The sequence below is a fragment of the Microtus oregoni genome, unplaced genomic scaffold, assembly GCF_018167655.1.
Source record: "Microtus oregoni isolate MIOR12 unplaced genomic scaffold, Mior012 000012F_ref0000307, whole genome shotgun sequence".
NCBI classification, from domain to species: Eukaryota; Metazoa; Chordata; class Mammalia; order Rodentia; family Cricetidae; genus Microtus; species Microtus oregoni.
Genome location: NW_024543071.1, coordinates 47,170,872 through 47,189,158, shown reverse-complemented (window position 1 = coordinate 47,189,158; position 18,287 = coordinate 47,170,872). Strand labels below are relative to the sequence as shown.

The window sequence follows — 18,287 nt, the reverse complement described above, 5'->3', positions numbered from 1 at the left end:
CTTGATACAAGACTGATGGGAGGGCCCCATGCCTGGAGGTTCATATTTGAAAATAAAGTATAATTACTATTGTAGTTTGAGTCAGAATGACCTCTATCAGTTCATATGTTCGAATGCTTGATTCTGGTTAGTGGAACTGTATAGGAAGTATTAGAAGGAGTGGCCTTGTTGGAGAAAGTATTTAACTGGGGGTAGGCTTTAAGGTTTCAAGAGGCCACATCAGGCCCAGCGTCTCTCTCCGTGCCTGAAAATTGCAGATTAATGTGAGCTCTCAGCTAATGCGTCAGTGCTATGCCCGCCTGCCTGCTGCCATGTTTCCTACCACTATATCATGGCCTAAACCTCTGAAACTGTAAGTCCCCAACTAAATCATGGTGTCTCCTTTTAACAATAGAACAGTAACTAAGACAAATATATCATTTTCTTTCCTTCCCTCCCTCTAATCCTTTCTCATGCATCCCTCAACCCCTGGCTCTCTCTCAATTTCAGGGCCTCCTTTTCTCAAATTGTTATACACATATAGTATGTATATGTATATACATATATATGTATATATGTTACATAAGACACACATACATATATCCTTCTCAGTCCTTATAATATTACTTGTACAAATATGATTTCAGGCTTGAGAACTTGGTACTAGATAACCAACTGGCATTCTCTTCCCTGGGGAAGATTATTTCCTCCTTCTCTGAGCACTCCTTAGCTGCTTTATAGTTCTTTGTCTAGGGTTGAGGCCCCATCAGCCTTCTCCCTTCTATGCTAGCATGTTTATTGGTGTGATCCTTGTTCAGGCCTTGTTTAGGCATTTATTATAGCCTCTCATCAAGTATGATCAAACTCTCTCAACCTCTAGGTTTAGACACTGTAGAAGAAGTGGTTCATAGCTCGTCAAACATCCTTAAATCCTTAATATCACTTCTCTTGAGCGATGTTGAGCCCACCTTCCTGTCAGCTGAGAACTACTGGTTCTGAGAGGCCGTGGGAATGTACAGCAGTGACAACTAGTGCTTAACTAGTCAACCCATTGGGTTGACTGTAAATAGCTGGTCAAGCCACTAAAACCCTCTAATCCCATGCTACCCTGGACAGCTCTGCCCCCCATGATACCCTATATAAAGCCTGCCTCCTGTTCAGTTTTTGCTGCTTCTCAACTGAGCAGAGGCCTCCATCTTCTTGTGTCTCTCCCAATAAAACTCCCATGTGAGGTTTGTTGTGTGGCGTGACTTAGTGGTATTCTTTGGCTCCTGACTGCCAGGATACCTTTCTCTTCAGAGTTGTAACTCTTCTACTGGGGCAACCTTCCCTCTCAGAGCTGTAACACTTCTATTGGGTAAACCTTTTCCCTCAGAAGCTCCAATACTTATTTGTAGTAGGAGCTGTGGGGCTGCATTCTGCCACCCAGCTCCCGCCACCGGCTAGCTTATGCCCGAAATAACAACACACAAACTGTATTCATTTAAACACTGCTTGGCCCATTTCTATCTAGCCTCTTCTAGGCTAATTCTCACATATTAATTTAGCCCATTTCTAATCATCTGTGTTGCACCCCAAGGTGCGCTTACCGGGAAGATTCTAGCCTATGTCCATCCTGGGTCGGAGCTGAATCGCGTCTGTCTGCCCGGGAACAGGGCATGGCATCTCTTCTGAGGCGTCTGCTCCCGAGAGGAGAGCTGTCGAGTCTGAGCTCACTTCCTCTTCCTCCCAGCATTCTGTTCTGTTTTCTCCACCCACCTGTGTTTTAACCTATGAGAGTCAGCCAAGCAGTTTCTTTATTTTTTTTAACCAATGACCTTCCTCCATCACTTATTGGTAGCTATGAAAAGAGCTAGTCTGGTACCATCCACCTCTTCTGCTTCTGGATTGACTAGTTGTGGCACACCTCAATGACAGCTTCCATTATTGCTGTCTTCCATTTGCTGAGATGTCCTCCCTAGAACTGGGTAGGTATAGGTTCCATGCTTTAGAATTTCCAAACTATGAGCTAAATAGATTTTTCTTCCTCATAACTAGGCTGTGTCATGTATTTTGTTACAATGATGAGCAACTGACTAATATATGCAGTGTCTGCTTTGCAAAGGCCCATATTTCTTGAAATCAAAGGTAATGTCATCTTTACAATATTTACCCAACTTCTGCCATGAAAAAAGCATTTAACACATAAAATAAATGTTCAATACACAGTTATTAAATAAATAAGCGATTGCAGGTCACATTTCTAGAATTTGTTCTTCCAACTCACAAAATCTCACACACACATGTGTATATGTATACTAAGATTGGCTTATAGATACCCCATACCACAAGTTTATAAATGTTTGGGAAGACCTTTTGGTTTAAAAGCCATATTAAATTTTTATTTATTTAATTGACTATGATTTATCAAATTGAATCAAATCACAAGATTCAAGGTGCAAACAATGGGTTATTTCCTCATTTCTAAAGAAAGGGAGATCCTGGGTTATGAAAGCACAGAAGGAGGTGTCCTTCATTGGGTTCCAGTGAGAGATGCTCTTTGGAATCTTTAGATTTGCTTAATTACATGGTGGATTTTTCTTAATTTTTCTTCGAATGGTTTCCATATGTTTTCGGGTCTCCATATGAGTAATTGTTAGGACCTGTTTCCCTGGAAAACACAGACACAAGAAGGAATTGAGTGACAGAAAGATGGTCATGCTCAGAGGGATCAGACATTGTGTGACTCTACCTGCTTCTGTACAGGGAAGAGAAACAGAAAGACCCATTTTAAATGACACTCACTGATGGGTGTTACCAGTCCCGAATGCAGACTTGGACAGAAGGACAATAGCAGAAACGATGATATATAGTATCCCACCTCCAAGCACTCCTGTGATCTGGAAGCAGAATAAACAGAGAGGACATGGAAACAAGTTTGGACACAACAAATTTGATTTTGAACCTGTCTCTATTGCTTTGGGAAGTCCTCCATTATCTCTCAGTCCCATTGGGGAAAATGTCGATCTGAGTCTTTAAGAGGATCCAGTGTGGGTGGAAAAGAAGTAATCATTTTCCCTCTGGATATCAGTGGTCTTCTAAGGAAGAGGAGCAATATTGCTCAGGCAAATACTTTGGTAGTTTGCTCGGGTAGAGAGGTGTGGTCTGGAGTCAATGTGACAGAGACAGTGCTCTGTGTAGAGAGTGAATAGTGTTTGTGCTGTGTACAAGAACACAGAGAAAGGTTGGAGAGATGACTCAGAGGTTAAGAGCTCTGGCTGTTCTTCCAGAGATCCTGAGTTCAATTCCTACCAACTACATGGTGGCTCTCAGCTATCTGTAATGAGATCTGGTGCCCTCTTCTGGCCAGCAGGCATACGTGCAGGCAGAACACTGCAAACATAAGGCCCAGATGAAGAGCAGAAGGAGGGAGAACATGAGCAAGAAAGTCAGGACCGCGAGGGGTGCGACCACCCATGGAGATGGTGGGACTGATCTAATGGGAGCTCACCAAGGCCAGCTGGTCTGGGACTGAACGAGCACGTGATCAAACCGGACTCTCTGAATGTGGCTGACAATGAGGGCGGACTGAGAAGCCAATGATAATGGCACTGGATTTTGATTCTACTGCGTGGACTGGCTTTTTGGGAGCCTAGTCTGTTTGGATGCTCACCTTCCTAGACCTGGATGGAGGGGGGCCTTGGACTTCCCACAGGGTAGGGCACCCTGACTTCTCTTAGGACTAGAGAGCGAGGGGTAGGGGAAGTTGGGGGAGAGAATGGGAGGATGGGAGGAGGTGGAAATTTTTAATAAATAAATAAAAAGAATAAAAAAATAAAATCTTTTTTATTTAAAAAGAACACAGAAACAGTGAGATAGAGGAGAAAGGAGGCATGAGCATCTTGGGGGAAGAAGAAGGGGTAGAAAAAGCCTCCTGGGGGAGGGGAGATTTCCAGCTACTGGTAAGGTACACATCTTCTGCGACAAATAGTTTTCTGATGTAAACCTCTACTGTTGTTCTGAGCCTCCAGATGAAGCCAGGCTCTGAGTCAATCTGCTTACCTGGGACAGTGGCATTTTGAGGTGGATAGGACGAGGAAGTGAGGCTTCCCTCTGGCTGGTGAAAAAGATCCAATGAAGTTGAAGAGTCCAAGAATAAGAAAGTAAAAATGTAGATTCTAAAAATAAAATGTAGAAATAAAAAATACAAAGTTTTAAGTCTAGGAGAATGAGAACAGACTATCAGCAGCTTTCTCAGCTGATCAAGGCTCAGTCATTCTCGGTGAGCTATTTTCTTGGACACTTGGGAAGCCTCCATCAGTTTAGGTCATTTCATTTTACAACTGGCTGCTTTATTTACAAGGCCAGAGTGCCTCCCCGCAAATTGAGAGTAGTGTCCTGGCCATTCCTGATAAACCACAGATGTGAACTGAGTTAACCTTTAGGAGACAGAGTTATGTGACCTCTGGGTTAGACACTGTCTCTGTTATAGAAAACTAGTGCCACCAAAGGGGAGGCATGGGGCTCCAGTTTATATCTGGAGGTACCAGGAGACAGTGGACAAATACAATGGTTTAATTGATGAGCTCTGATAATGGAGGTTGTAAAGTATGGCAGTCAGTTTCTGAGTTTTAAGTTCTCAGCCTAAGAACCAATTAATTCTAATTTATTAACCTTCTGGTATACTAGCAGTCCCTTTTCTGACTATTGCTAAAGACATCTGTTTTCTTGCAATTAGTGGTTTTTGCTGTAATCTACTCTAAAACATATTTCATGATAGCTGCCTAGTTACCCACTGACATTAGAACTCACTCCCCTCCTTAGGGTTTCTGTTGTCTAACCCATGGGTCAGGGCAAGATGGTAAAAATTCCTTTGTTCAGACCTAATGCTTGGTGCTCTAACTATAAAAGATGGGTTCAGAAACCAGCCGTTGACCACAGCCTAACAAACACCATCTCTGGCTGTGGTCTCAGATAGCTGATAAACTTCTGTGCCCCATGGTGCTTTTTAATTTTTAATTTTTTTATTTTTAATTTTGCTTCTGGTTTTCCTAGGATCTGGTTTCTGGAATAAAGTTTGCTTCTAGTTTATTAGACTTGGTGGTGTTCTCATCTTTGTGCGATCCTCCTGGACCCAACAAAGTGATTCTTAAGTTGAGCTAACTCAGCACAGGGGGGAACCAGGAGGATGTAAGCCTGATACTAGGCAAGTCTGAAGCCAAAGGAAGTACTCTTTAAAGCCACAGGAACCACTGAAGATATGTCAGATTCCTCGGAGACAAATGGCATGACCAGACATCAACAATGCCTTGCTAGATAGGGAACTAGAAGAAAATTAAGAGAGAGCAGATTTCAAAAGCAATAATGAAAGATTTCCAAGCTGTTCATGAGGCATGGATGTCAAGCACTGGACGTCCATTGCTGCACTGGAAATGCACCTGAGCTAGACTCAGTACGTGCTAAAGATCTGCAGGCAACTTGTTGCTAGCTCAAGGGAGAGATGAACTAATGGCGGAGGTTAACAAGGTTCTAAGGCAAACTGATAGGAATTGATGCTGTTCAGTCATTCCTTCCTGGCCCAAAGTTAACAAAAGGTAAACCGATTACAATGAGCAACAATTGTTCTGTCTTAACACGATTCTGAGTTCTAGGCTACACCATGAAACGTTTAGCTGACTACAAGATAAAAACAAAACAGTAACATCATTTATTTCTTCTTTGGTTGGCCTGAAAAGCTGGAGTGTCACTTATGTGTCCAAGGCTCATGCCTGGAGGGAGTGAAGATATTCCAAAGAGAGACACTCTATTTAATTATAAATCTCACGTAAAACTGAAAGATGAGCTTGGTGGTGGGGGCCGCAGCTCTTGGATCTCTTTATTTGTTCTTCTCGGTGTAGCCATGTTGAACAAATCTTTCTCTACATTTCAAAGTTTTCCCTTTGATTGCCACCTTGAAGACAGTAGTCCAGCTTAACTTGTTAGGAATAACTGGGTCCAGGCTCATACATTAAAGCTCTAATGATGTCACCTGAGAGGCAGTCAAATCTGCACATCTTTAAATATAAAGACCAAAGGCCTATGCAACTGCTTCTGTTTTCCAGGTGTGTCTGTTATGTATTTTATTAGGCATGTAATGTCTTTGTTCTTTCCATACCCTTCGTCTCAGCAGCTACCAAGATCGTCAGCTTGCCTTCCTGCCTTGGTTTCTTTTCTTTCTAATGTCAGGACATTTCTCTCAAGTCTCCAAAGCTCTTGTCTGAATCTGTCTTAAAATTATGTGTGTGTCACTGAGACAATGGGGATGTTCTATCGGGAACTCACCAAGGCCAGCTGGACTGGGTCTGAAAAAGCATGGGATAAAACCGGACTCGCTGAACATAGCAGACAATGAGGACTGCTGAGAAGTCAAGAACAATGGCACTGGGTTTTGATCTACTGCACGTACTGGCTTTGTGGGAGCCTAGGCTGTTTGGATGTTCACCTTACTAGACCTGGAAGGAGGTGGGAGGTCCTTGGACTCCCCACAGGGCAGGGAACCCTGACTGCTCTTTGGGCTGATGAGGGAGGGGGAGTTGAGTGGGGGAGGGGGAGGGAAATGGGAGGCGGTGGTGGGGAGGAGACAGAAATCTTTAATAAATAAATAAAAAGTTATGTGTGTGTGTCTGGAGAGGATTGGTGTGTGTGGTGTGTGACTATATTTCAGTGTGGCAGGGCAGACTTTAGGAAAGGAGTGGGGAACGGTGACGGTGTCACACAAGAGGGATGGGAATGAGGGAGAGGCTGTGTGGTTGGTTGTGCAGATGGGACACAAAGAGTTCAATGACAGGCACAACCTCTAGAGCAAGACCCACCTCCCCTTGAGTCTCAGTGTCTCTCCTTCCCTATACCCCAGTCCATAATGTAGCTCTGTGGACACAGAGAGATATCCACTCTTCAAAGAAATCATTGTCTCCCATGGGAATCTCACCTCTGCACAGTACCTGAATTTTCATTCAGGTTTTGAAATCAGATGTATGCATTTACTCTTCCTAAGACCAGCAAACTGGGCTGAATCCCACCCAAGGGCAGCCATCCCACCGAGACTTCCCCTTATAAATCAAAAAGACTTACAGAAGGCCTCCTGAAGTTGGCACCCACTGATCTCCTGCTTGGTTCTTCTATGTCCTTTAAAGTTTAGAGTAAAGGAAGATTCTTTTAAAGAAGTTGAGCTGAGTAGAAATCAGCCCCTCAGTTGTAGAACACAGAACTACAAGAGGTAGAAAGTGCTGATGCTACTCAGCCAAGGGAAGCCTTTATATAGTGTCTCAAAGGCAAACAGAACAGCTTGCAGAGTTCCCTGGAGAATTCCCTTTATTGGCTAATCTCAAGTTTCTTTTTGGCCCTGAGGTTCAGTTGTGTTTTTCTCTAACAGAAGCGTTTAAAGGAAATGACTGAAGTCCAGTTTCACTCTTCCCAGTTTAGATCAGATCTGCTTGCCTCATTGATTTTGCTTACTTGTAAAGTTTTCCGCCTCCCCCGAGTTATCTCAGTGGGTAAAAATAGTCCCAGCTAGGCCTGCCAACTTGAATTTGTTCCCTGGGATCTGCAGGACTGAGGGAGATAACAGACTCTCAAAAACGGTCTTTTGACATTCACACAAGCACCATGGCAAACGCTTCCCTGTTGTGGGAATTCCTTTCTGTCAATAGTTTTTGGGTACCAGCCTTAGGGTGTGGTGGCTTCTGTGTGTGGACATGATCTCACATAAGGGAGAGGACAGGTCTCTCTAGTTCTCTTATGTAGTGGTTGGAGATATGAATGTAGTTTCCAGTGTCCCCAGGGCATAGGACCAAGGTGGTTCTCTACCTTATTGTTATTCATGAGTGTTCCCCAACAAATATTTGATATCCCTTTATTTCAGACTCTTGTGGACTAACTTACCACCACTTACACACCCCTATGTGTACAAAGTAAATAAATAAAGTGTAGGTGTGCACACACAGAAAATGCATGAATAAACATTATTTTTGGAAAGCTTATTTATTTATTCAATTAATTGATTAACTAATTGTGTGTACAAGCATTTGCCCGACTGTATGTCTGTGCACCATGTGTATGCAGTATTCTTGCAGGCTAGGAGAAGGCATTGAGTCCTCCTGGGACTGGAGTTACAGGCTGTTGTGAGTTGCCATATGGTTTCTGGGAATCAAACCCAAGTCCCGTGGAAGAACAGTAAGTGCTCTTAACCACCAAGCCATCTCTCCTGTCCCAGTTTCTACTTTTGAAGCAAAATTTAGGAACTTTGACTCAGAAGGATAAATCCACAACATTGACAGAAATAAAAACTTTAGAACGCTTGTAATTTTATTGAATAGTGGTAGTTATTACAGCTATTCTGATGAACAAACATATGTACAATAATAAAATAACCATTTAGTCAAGGCCAATAGATGTAAGACCAGTGATCTAAATGGCAAGACCGTCCAAACAGCAGGTTAAATACGCAAAAGCCTGCAATATAAATAACAGGAACCAAATAAATATCCATTTTTATCCAAACATCTCAGTTTTGGTATACATCTGTGGTAAAGACAAAATTCTCCACTTAAGTACAGGAAGATGGAATGGTATCAACTAAGTCACATATTTAAGTTAAGATGTCAGAAGATGATAGGCAGCAATTCATGGGTTCAGAGAGTCTTGTATTTTTCCCAGGGCTCCAACAGACAAATATTGTAGAATGTACACATAAGTTCTCAAATAGCCACCATATGCATTCACTAGATGTTACAAGAGTCAAGTGACTGAATGACTGCCTTTCCCAGTGTCCTCATGACTTTCCATTTCCTGTAGCATAATTAGATGTTATAATACCAAAATGCATAGCTGTGTTTTACAAGAAAATGTATTATGTATCAGCAATTATACTAATAGAAAAATGAGCCCATTTCAATAATGACAAGATGCATGTTTATGTTATATGAATCAAGGGCAAGAAATCATGCAAAATATACATTATTCCAGGGCCTTTTTCTTGTCTTCCCACTTTGTCCTGCATCATTTGCTTTTCACCTTTAGTCAGTGAACCAGAGAAATGAGTATTTGAATTCTATTATTGATTCCTGAGAGTATGCTATTATTGATTCCTGAGAGTATGTACAGGTAAATATTTTAAGTTTGCCTAACCAAAGTTCAGTTTAGTGCTCACATCTAGGTGGTTCAGGATGCCGAGGGCCTGTGCTGGCACTCTGCTAGCTGTCTTTTTCTTCTTTTATTCCATCTAGGCCCTCAAACCCATGCGATGACTCTACCTAGATTTATGTCCTATTCTCTGGAACACTCTTGCAGATTCTCCTGGAGAATACCTAACCATCTCCTAGCTAATTCTAAATCCTGTCAAACTAAAACAAAAATTAACCAACCCAGATGAAGTCCTAGTTACTGTTCTGTTGCTGTGAAGAGATACCACAATCCAGGTAGATCATATAAAAGCAATCATTTACCTGGGGGCTTGTACAGTTTTGGAGATCAGTCCGTGATCTTCATGGTGGGAAGCAGACAGGCTTCTTGCACTTTATCTGTAGCTGAGAACTTTACATCCTGATCAGGAGGCAGCAGGCAGGAGAGAGAGCGAGAGAGAGCGAGAGAGAGCGAGAGAGAGCGAGAGAGAGAGAGAGAGAGAGAGAGAGGAAGAGAGGGAAAGAGAGAGAGGAGAGAGAAAGAGACAGAGACAGAGACAGAGACTGAACTTGGTGTGGGTTTTTGAAACCTGAAAGTTTAGCCCCAGTGACATACTTCTTCCAACAAAGCCACACCTACTCCAGCAGGACCAGTAATTTTAGTCATTCTCAATCGATTCTACTACCGGGGACCTAGCATTCAAACATATGAGCCTATAGGGGCATTTTCATTTAAACCGCCATATATAGTCATTGATGATCTTTGATAACAATATTTAAATTCTTGCCTATAGATGCAGAAGTTAAGATGTAGTCATTTCATTTGGAAATTATTTTTCACACTTTTACGAACAAAAACATAGCAGCCTTAGCATTCTGGGAGATTTCTTATTTGAAGCCACTGCACACTCATGATATCTTCAGCATGGGTAGAACTGTTAGGGTGGCTCAAGTCACTTGCCAAGATGGAGCCACTTACGTCACCAGTGTGAATGACTTGTGTTTGAGCCAGCTCCTTCTGGAAAATGGAGATGGCATATTCTGTGTGTCTCAGGAATCTGATTCTTAAGTCAGTGAGAGTAGCTTGACCATAGCATCCTGTTATTTGCCCACAGCACCCTGGTATCTTAACTCTCACAATACAGTTACCCTTTTTCAAACCTAAAGAGTAGTGTAAAGCAAAGCTCTTCTCATTTTCATTATTAAAATAAGCAAACATGAAGTGTAGTAAGTTGTTTTCTGTCCCACCTGCCAGCTTCCAAATAACCACACAGAGACTTTTGATGAGTCTTTTTTATGAAATTATAAAAGCTTGACCTTAGCTTAGGCTTGTTCTATTAGCTCTTATAATATAAGTTAACTCACATCTTTTAATCTATATTATTTTGTGTGGCTCAGTTACCTTTACTCTGTCTTGCTCATGCTGCTTCCTCTGCATCTCCTAGCATCTCCACCCTTCTTCTCAGCATCCTCTGTGCCTGGAAATCCTGCACAGGTATTGATCATTCAGTTTTTTTATTTTATTTTTTATTTATTTATTTATTTATTTTTTTTTATTTTTTATTTTTTTTAAATTTATTTATTTATTAAGGATTTCTGCCTCGTCCCCACAACCGCTTCCCATTTCCCTCCCCCTCCCCCGATCAATTCCCCCTCCCTCATCTGCTCGAAGAGCAATCAGGGTTCCCTGACCTGTGGGAAGCCCAAGGACTGCCCACCTCTATCCAGGTCTCGTAAGGTGAGCATCCAAACTGCCTAGGCTCCCACAAAGCCAGTACGTGCAGTAGGATCAAAAACCCACTGCAATTGTTCTTGAATTCTCAGTATTCCTCATTGTCCGCTATGTTCAGCTAGTCCGGATTTATCCCATGTTTTTTCAGACCTAGGCCAGCTGGCCTTGGTGAGATCCCAATAGAACATCCCCATTGTCTTAGTGTGTGGGTGCACCCCTCGTGGTCCTGAGTTCCTTGCACCTGCTCCGTCTCCTTCTGCTCCTGATTTGGACCTTGAGATTTCTGTCCGGTGCTCCCGTGTGGGTCTCTGTCTCTGTCTCCTTTCATCGCCTGATGAAGGTTAATATTCCTGAGGATGCCTATGTGTTTGTCCTTGGATTCACCTTCTTATTTAGCTTCTCTAGGAACATGAATTATAAGCTCAATGTCCTTTATTTATGGCTAGAAACCAAATATGAGTGAGTACATCCCATGTTCCTCTTTTTGGGTCTGGCTTACCTCACTCAGGATAGTGTTTTCTATTTCCATCCATTTGTATGCAAAACTCAAGAAGTCCTTGTTTTTTACTGCTGAGTAATACTCTAATATGTATATATTCCATACTTTCTTCATCCATTCTTCCGTTGAAGGGCATCTAGGTTGTTTCCAGGTTCTGGCTATTACAAACAATGCTGCCATGAACATAGTTGAGCATATACTTTTGTTGTATGATAGGGCCTCTCTTGGGTATATTCCCAAGAGTGGTATTGCTGGATCCAGGGGTAGGTTGATCCCGAATTTCCTGAGAAACCGAAACACTGCTTTCCAGAGTGGTTGCACAAGTTTGCATTCCCACCAGCAATGGGTGAGTGTACCCCTTTCTCCACAACCTCTCCAGCAAAGGCTATCATTGGTGTTTTTTATTTTCGCCATTCTGACAGGTGTAAGGTGGTATCTTAAAGTTGTCTTGATTTGCATTTCCCTGATCGCTAAGGAAGTTGAGCATGACCTTAAGTGTCTTTTGGCCATTTGAAGTTCTTCTGTTGAGAATTCTCTGTTCAGATCAGTGCCCCACTTTATAATTGGGTTGATTAGCCTTTTACGGTCTAGTTTCTTGAGTTCTTTATATATTTTGGAGATCAAACCTTTGTCAGTAGCAGGGTTGGTGAAGATCTTCTCCCAGTCAGTGGGTTGTCTTTTTGTCTTAGTGACAGTGTCCTTTGCTTTACAGAAGCTTCTCAGCCTCAGGGAGTCCCATTTATTCAATGATGCCCTTAGTGTCTGTGCTGCTGGGGTTATACATAGGAAGTGGTCTCCTGTGCCCATGTGCTGTAGAGTACTTCCCACTTTCTCTTCTATCAGGTTCAGTGTGTTCGGACTGATATTGAGGTCTTTAATCCATTTGGATTTGAGTTTTGTGCATGGTGATAGATATGGATCTATTTTCATTCTTCTACAGATTGACATCCAGTTTTGCCAGCACCATTTGTTGAAGATGCTCTCTTTTTTCCATTGTATACTTTTAGCTCCTTTATCGAAGATCAGGTGTTCATAGGTTTGTGGGTTAATGTCAGGGTCTTCTATTCGATTCCATTGGTCGACTTCTCTGTTTTTATGCCAATACCAAGCTGTTTTCAATACTGTAGCTCTGTAATAGAGTTTGAAGTCAGGGATGGTAATGCCTCCAGACAATCCTTTATTGTATAAGATTGTTTTGGCTATCCTGGGTTTTTTGTTTTTCCATATAAAGTTGATTATTGTCTTCTCCAGATCTGTGAAGAATTTTGATGGGATTTTGATGGGGATTGCATTGAATCTATAGATTGCTTTTGGTAGAATTGCCATTTTTACTATGTTGATCCTCCCAATCCAAGAGCAAGGGAGGTCTTTCCATTTTCTGGTGTCTTCTTCAATTTCTTTCTTCAAAGACTTATAGTTCTTGTCAAGTAGATCTTTCACTTCCTTGGTCAGGGTTACCCCAAGGTATTTTATGCTATTTGTGGCTATCGTGAAAGGTGATGCTTCTCTGATTTCCCTCTCTGCTTCCTTATCCTTAGTGTATAGGAAGGCAACTGATTTTTTGGAGTTGATCTTGTATCCTGCCACATTACTAAAGCTGTTTATCAGCTGTAGGAGTTCTTTGGTAGAATTTTTGGGGTCGCTTATGTACACTATCATATCATCTGCAAATAACGAAAGCTTAACTTCTTCCTTTCCAATACGAATCCCCTTGATCTCCTTATGTTGTCTTATTGCTATTGCTAGAATTTCAAGCACTATATTGAAGAGGTATGGAGAGAGTGGACATCCTTGTCGTGTTCCTGATTTAAGTGGGATGGCTTTGAGTTTTTCTCCGTTTAATTTAATGTTAGCTGTTGGCTTGCTGTAAATAGCTTTTATTATATTTAGGTAGGACCCTTGTATCCCTATTCTCTCCAAGACCTTTATCATAAAGGGGTGTTGAATTTTGTCGAATGCTTTTTCAGCATCTAGTGAAATGATCATATGGTTTTTTTCTTTCAGTTTATTTATATGGTGGATTACATTGATAGATTTGCGTATGTTGAACCAGCCCTGCATCTCTGGGATGAAGCCTACTTGATCATAATGGATAATTTTTCTTATGTGTTCTTGGATTCGGTTTGCCAGTATTTTATTGAAAATTTTTGCGTCGATGTTCATGAGTGAGATCGGTCTGTAATTCTCTTTCTTGGTTGGGTCTTTTTGTGGTTTTGGTATCAGGGTAACTGTAGCTTCATAAAAGGAATTTGGCAATGACTCTTCTGATTCTATATTGTGAAATACATTAAGGAGTATAGGTATTAGTTCTTCTTGGAAGTTCTGGTAAAATTCTGCATTGAAACCATCTGGTCCTGGGCTTTTTTTCGAAGGGAGATTTTTGATAACCATTTCTAATTCTTCGCGAGAAACCGGTCTATTTAGATCATTCACCTGGTCTTGGTTTAGCTTTGGTATGTGGTACTTATTTAAAAAAATGTCCATTTCTTTTGTATTTTCCAGTTTTGTGGCATACAGGCTTTTGTAGTAAGATCTAATGATTCTCTGAATTTCCTCTGTGTCTGTGGTTATGTCCCCCTTTTCATTTCTGATCTTATTTATTTGTGTGTTCTCTCTCTGTCGTTTAATTAGTTTGGATAGGGGTTTGTCGATCTTGTTGATTTTCTCCAAGAACCAGCTTTTTGTTTCATTGATTCTTTGGACTGTTTTCTGTGTTTCTATTTTGTTGATTTCAGCCCTCAGTTTTATTATTTCCAGTCTTCTACTTCTCCTGGGCGCGTCTGCTTCTTTTTTTTCTAGAGCTTTCAGGTGTGTTGTTAAGTCCCCAATGTATGCATTCTCCGTTTTCTTTAAGTGGGCACTTAGTGCTATGAACTTTCCTCTTAGCACTGCTTTCATTGTGTCCCATAGGTTTGAGTATGTTGTCCCTTTATTTTCATTAAATTCAAGGAAGACTTTAATTTCTTTCTTGATTTCTTCCTTGACCCAGGTGTGGTTCAGTAGTTGACTGTTCAGTTTCCATGAGTTTGTCGGTTTTTTGGGGGCAGCGTGGTTGTTGCCTTCTAATTTTAATCCGTGATGATCTGATAAGACACAGGTGGACACTGATATTTTTTTGTATCTGTGGAGGTTTCCTTTGTTTCCGAGTATGTGGTCAATTTTTGAGAAGGTTCCATGAGCTGCAGAGAAGAAGGTATATTCTTTCCTATTTGGGTGGAATGTTCTATAGATGTCTGTTAAGTCCATTTGCTTCATTACCTCCAATAATTCTCTTAATTCTCTATTAGGTTTCTGTCTGATTGACCTGTCCCTTGGAGAGAGAGGTGTGTTGAAGTCTCCTACTACTAGTGTGTGTGGTTTGATGTCTGCCTTGAGTTCTAGTAATATTTCTTTTACATAAGTAGGTGCTTTTATATTGGGGGCGTATATATTCAGGATTGAGACCTCCTCCTGATGAATTGTTCCTGTTATGAGTATAAAGTGACCGTCTCGGTCTCTTCTGATTGATTTTAGTTTGAAGTCAGTTTTGTTAGAAATTAGTATGGCCACACCTGCTTTTTTCTTAGGACCATTTGCTTGAAACACCTTTTCCCAACCCTTTACTCTGAGTAGGTGCCTGTCTTTGTGGTTGAGATGTGTTTCTTGCAAACAGCAGATTGTTGGATCCTGTTTTCGTATCCAATCTTTTAGCCTGTGCCTTTTTATAGGTGAATTGAGCCCATTAATATTAAGTGATATTAATGACCAGTGGTTGTTTACTCCGGTTATTCTTATTGCTTTTGGTAGTAGAGATTGTCTCCCTTCTTTGAGATGTGCTCGTGAAGGGTCATTAGATGCCTGGGTTATTGTATGCAGTGTTGGCAGTGTTGGATTCCTTGGGTTGCGATTTTCCTTCTATTACTTTCTGTAGGGCTGGATTTGTGGCTACGTATTGTTTAAATTTGTTCTTATCCTGGAATGTTTTGTTTTCTCCATTGATAATGAATGATAGCTTGGCTGGGTATAGTAGTTTGGGTTTGCATCCATGGTCTCTTAGCTTCTGCAGAACCTCTATCCAGGACCTTCTGGCTTTCATAGTTTCCATCGAGAAGTCAGGTGTAAGTCTGATCGGTTTACCTTTATAAGTTACTTGCCCTTTTTCTTTTGCAGCTCTTAATATTTTTTCTTTAACCTGTATATTTTGTGTTTTGATTATTATATGGCGAGGAGATGTTTTTCTTTGATCCAGTCTGTTTGGTGTTCTGTATGCTTCTTGAATATTTAAGTGAATATCTTTCTTTAAGTTGGGAAAGTTTTCTTCCATAATTTTGTTGAAAATATTTTCTGGGCCTTTGAGCTGTGACTCTTCTCCTTCTTCTATTCCTATTATTCTTAGGTTTGGTTTTTTTATTGTGTCCCATAGTTCCTGAATGTTTTGTGTTGAGAATTTGTTGGCTTTGCTGTTTTCTTTGATCTGTTCGTTTATTTTCTCTATGGTGTCCTCAGCATCTGAGAGTCTTTCTTCTAGCTCTTGTATTCTATTGATTATGCTTGTTTCTGTAGACTCTGCTCGTTGGCCTAGATTTTCCATATCCAGCTGGTCCTCAGTTTGTATTTTCTTCTTTGCCTTCATTTCAGTTTTCAATTCTTGAACTGTTTCCATTACCTGTTTGATGGTTTTTTCTTGGTTTCCCAGGGTATCATGTACGTATTTACTCATTTCTTCAAACTTTTTGTTATACTTCTCATCCATTTCTATAAGGGCATTTTTTACATGTTGTTTAAGGGACTCTATTATCTTCATAAAGTCGATTTTTTCCATTTCTTCTGTGTTAGGTTGTTCAAATACTTCTGTTGTAAGATCATTGGGTTCTGATGTTTTCATGTTGTTTTTCGGATTATTGGGAGAATTCTTGCCTTGGCGCCTGCCCATCTCCTCCTATTGATCCTATCCAATGGGTCCTTTAAAAACCGGATCAGGTTTCCCTGCTGGCCAAGGGCTCTGCTTACAAAATGCCCTTACTCTCTTTCGTGGTTCCCCCTGCAGGCCAAGAACCCTCTCACCCCTCTGAAGGATCTTCAGGACAGGACCAGGCTCCCCTTGTGCCAGTGACCTGGCCAACCAAAGGCCTACCTCTTTGATTCGATTGTAGTAGGGCGATCTGCTCTCCTTATTGCACGCCTGTTCCCGCCGCTTGGGTCTGCCTCTGCGCCGGTCCCCGAAAGCCTCTTCCTGTATGCGGTGTTGCTCCGCCGCGTCTGGCCGCCGCCGCTCCGCCGCGTCTGGCCGCCGCCGCTCCGCCGCGTCTGGCCGCCGCCGCTCCGCCGCGTCTGGCCGCCGCCGCTCCGCCGCGTCTGGCCGCCGCCGCTCCGCCGCGTCTGGCCGCCGCCGCTCCGCCGCGTCTGGCCGCCGCCGCTCCGCCGCGTCTGGCCGCCGCCGCTCCGCCTCTGTGCGTCTGGCCGCCGCCGCTCCGCCTCTGTGCGTCTGGCCGCCGCCGCTCCGCCTCTGTGCGTCTGGCCGCCGCCGCTCCGCCTCTGTGCGTCTGGCCGCCGCCGCTCCGCCTCTGTGCGTCTGGCCGCCGCCGCTCCGCCTCTGTGCGTCTGGCCGCCGCCGCTCCGCCTCTGTGCGTCTGGCCGCCGCCGCTCCGCCTCTGTGCGTCTGGCCGCCGCCGCTCCGCCTCTGTGCGTCTGGCCGCCGCCGCTCCGCCTCTGTGCGTCTGGCCGCCGCCGCTCCGCCTCTGTGCGTCTGGCCGCCGCCGCTCCGCCTCTGTGCGTCTGGCCGCCGCCGCTCCGCCTCTGTGCGTCTGGCCGCCGCCGCTCCGCCTCTGTGCGTCTGGCCGCCGCCGCTCCGCCTCTGTGCGTCTGGCCGCCGCCGCTCCGCCTCTGTGCGTCTGGCCGCCGCCGCTCCGCCTCTGTGCGTCTGGCCGCCGCCGCTCCGCCTCTGTGCGTCTGGCCGCCGCCGCTCCGCCTCTGTGCGTCTCTCAGTTTTTTTATTAAACCAATCAGAGTGACACATCTTCACAGTGTACAAAAAGATTATTCCACAACATTTCCACCTTTTTGTCTAAATAAAAAGGAAAAGGTTTCAACTCTAACAATGTAAGGCTATATACAATAAGAATAATTATTAATCAAGAAATGCATTCACAATGTCTAGTCTATTAATATTTGGAAAATTTAGAGAAAACATTCCATTATCTATCTTATCTTAGTCCAATGTTTTGTATCTAAACCATTTTTGTCATAACTTATATTATCATCCTAAAAATACCTTTTAAATAAGATAACTTAAGCTTTTGTTTTTAAGCTTATGAACTTTACAACTTTTATGTAAGTGTCTTTTCTGAATTTGGTTACAAGGAAAACTGTAAAACTGTTACTATTTAGTCTCAATTCCCATCAGAGACCCAAGGAGAAAAAAACATTACTTGAGTAAACAGGAAATGCAGAGCAAGCAACTTCCAAAACTAAGAAATGACAAAAGCATCTATATATGGCTGCCTAGACAGTCACCTCAAGGTTCCTCTGCAATGTGGGGGGGATCTGTTTTCACCCTACAGGCCTAAAATATCTGTGACATTTGTGAAGCAGGAATTTTGAAGAACTGTTCTTGTCTTGGCAAAGTTGGACAGTTGTTTTCTTTTGTGTCCTATTTGTTCAGTTTGAACAACATTCTGTCAGCAGGTGAGGCAAAGGCAGTTTCTTGCCCAAATGACTAGATTTTGCCACAAAGAAAGTAAACTTCATCTGAAGGTTTTTTTGATACCCATCATCTTGTTTTGAAGTAGATTAGTGTTGTCAGGACAGACATTTCTCATTGTCATCAAAAGTCTTATGTTATTAAAACATTTAAAATGCCATGTTCTTTAGATCTTTGAAGTGTTTGAAGATCACCTATCTATCTAAAATATATCTTTGTATGACCTTGAAAACATATCTAACATAAATTTGCTTGTTATAG

At 42.4% G+C, this 18,287-nt stretch overlaps 1 long non-coding RNA gene across 1 annotated transcript; it reads right to left on the bottom strand.

The window, feature by feature from the left end:
- Nucleotides 1-2,338: 2,338 nt before the first annotated feature.
- On the bottom strand, nucleotides 2,339-7,233 carry LOC121454684. Its single transcript, XR_005975305.1, has 4 exons — nucleotides 7,069-7,233; nucleotides 4,021-4,136; nucleotides 2,764-2,858; nucleotides 2,339-2,629 (listed from the first exon to the last, which is right to left on the bottom strand). It is a non-coding gene; the product is annotated as an uncharacterized LOC121454684 (long non-coding RNA).
- Between the last annotated feature and the right edge of the window lie 11,054 nt (nucleotides 7,234-18,287).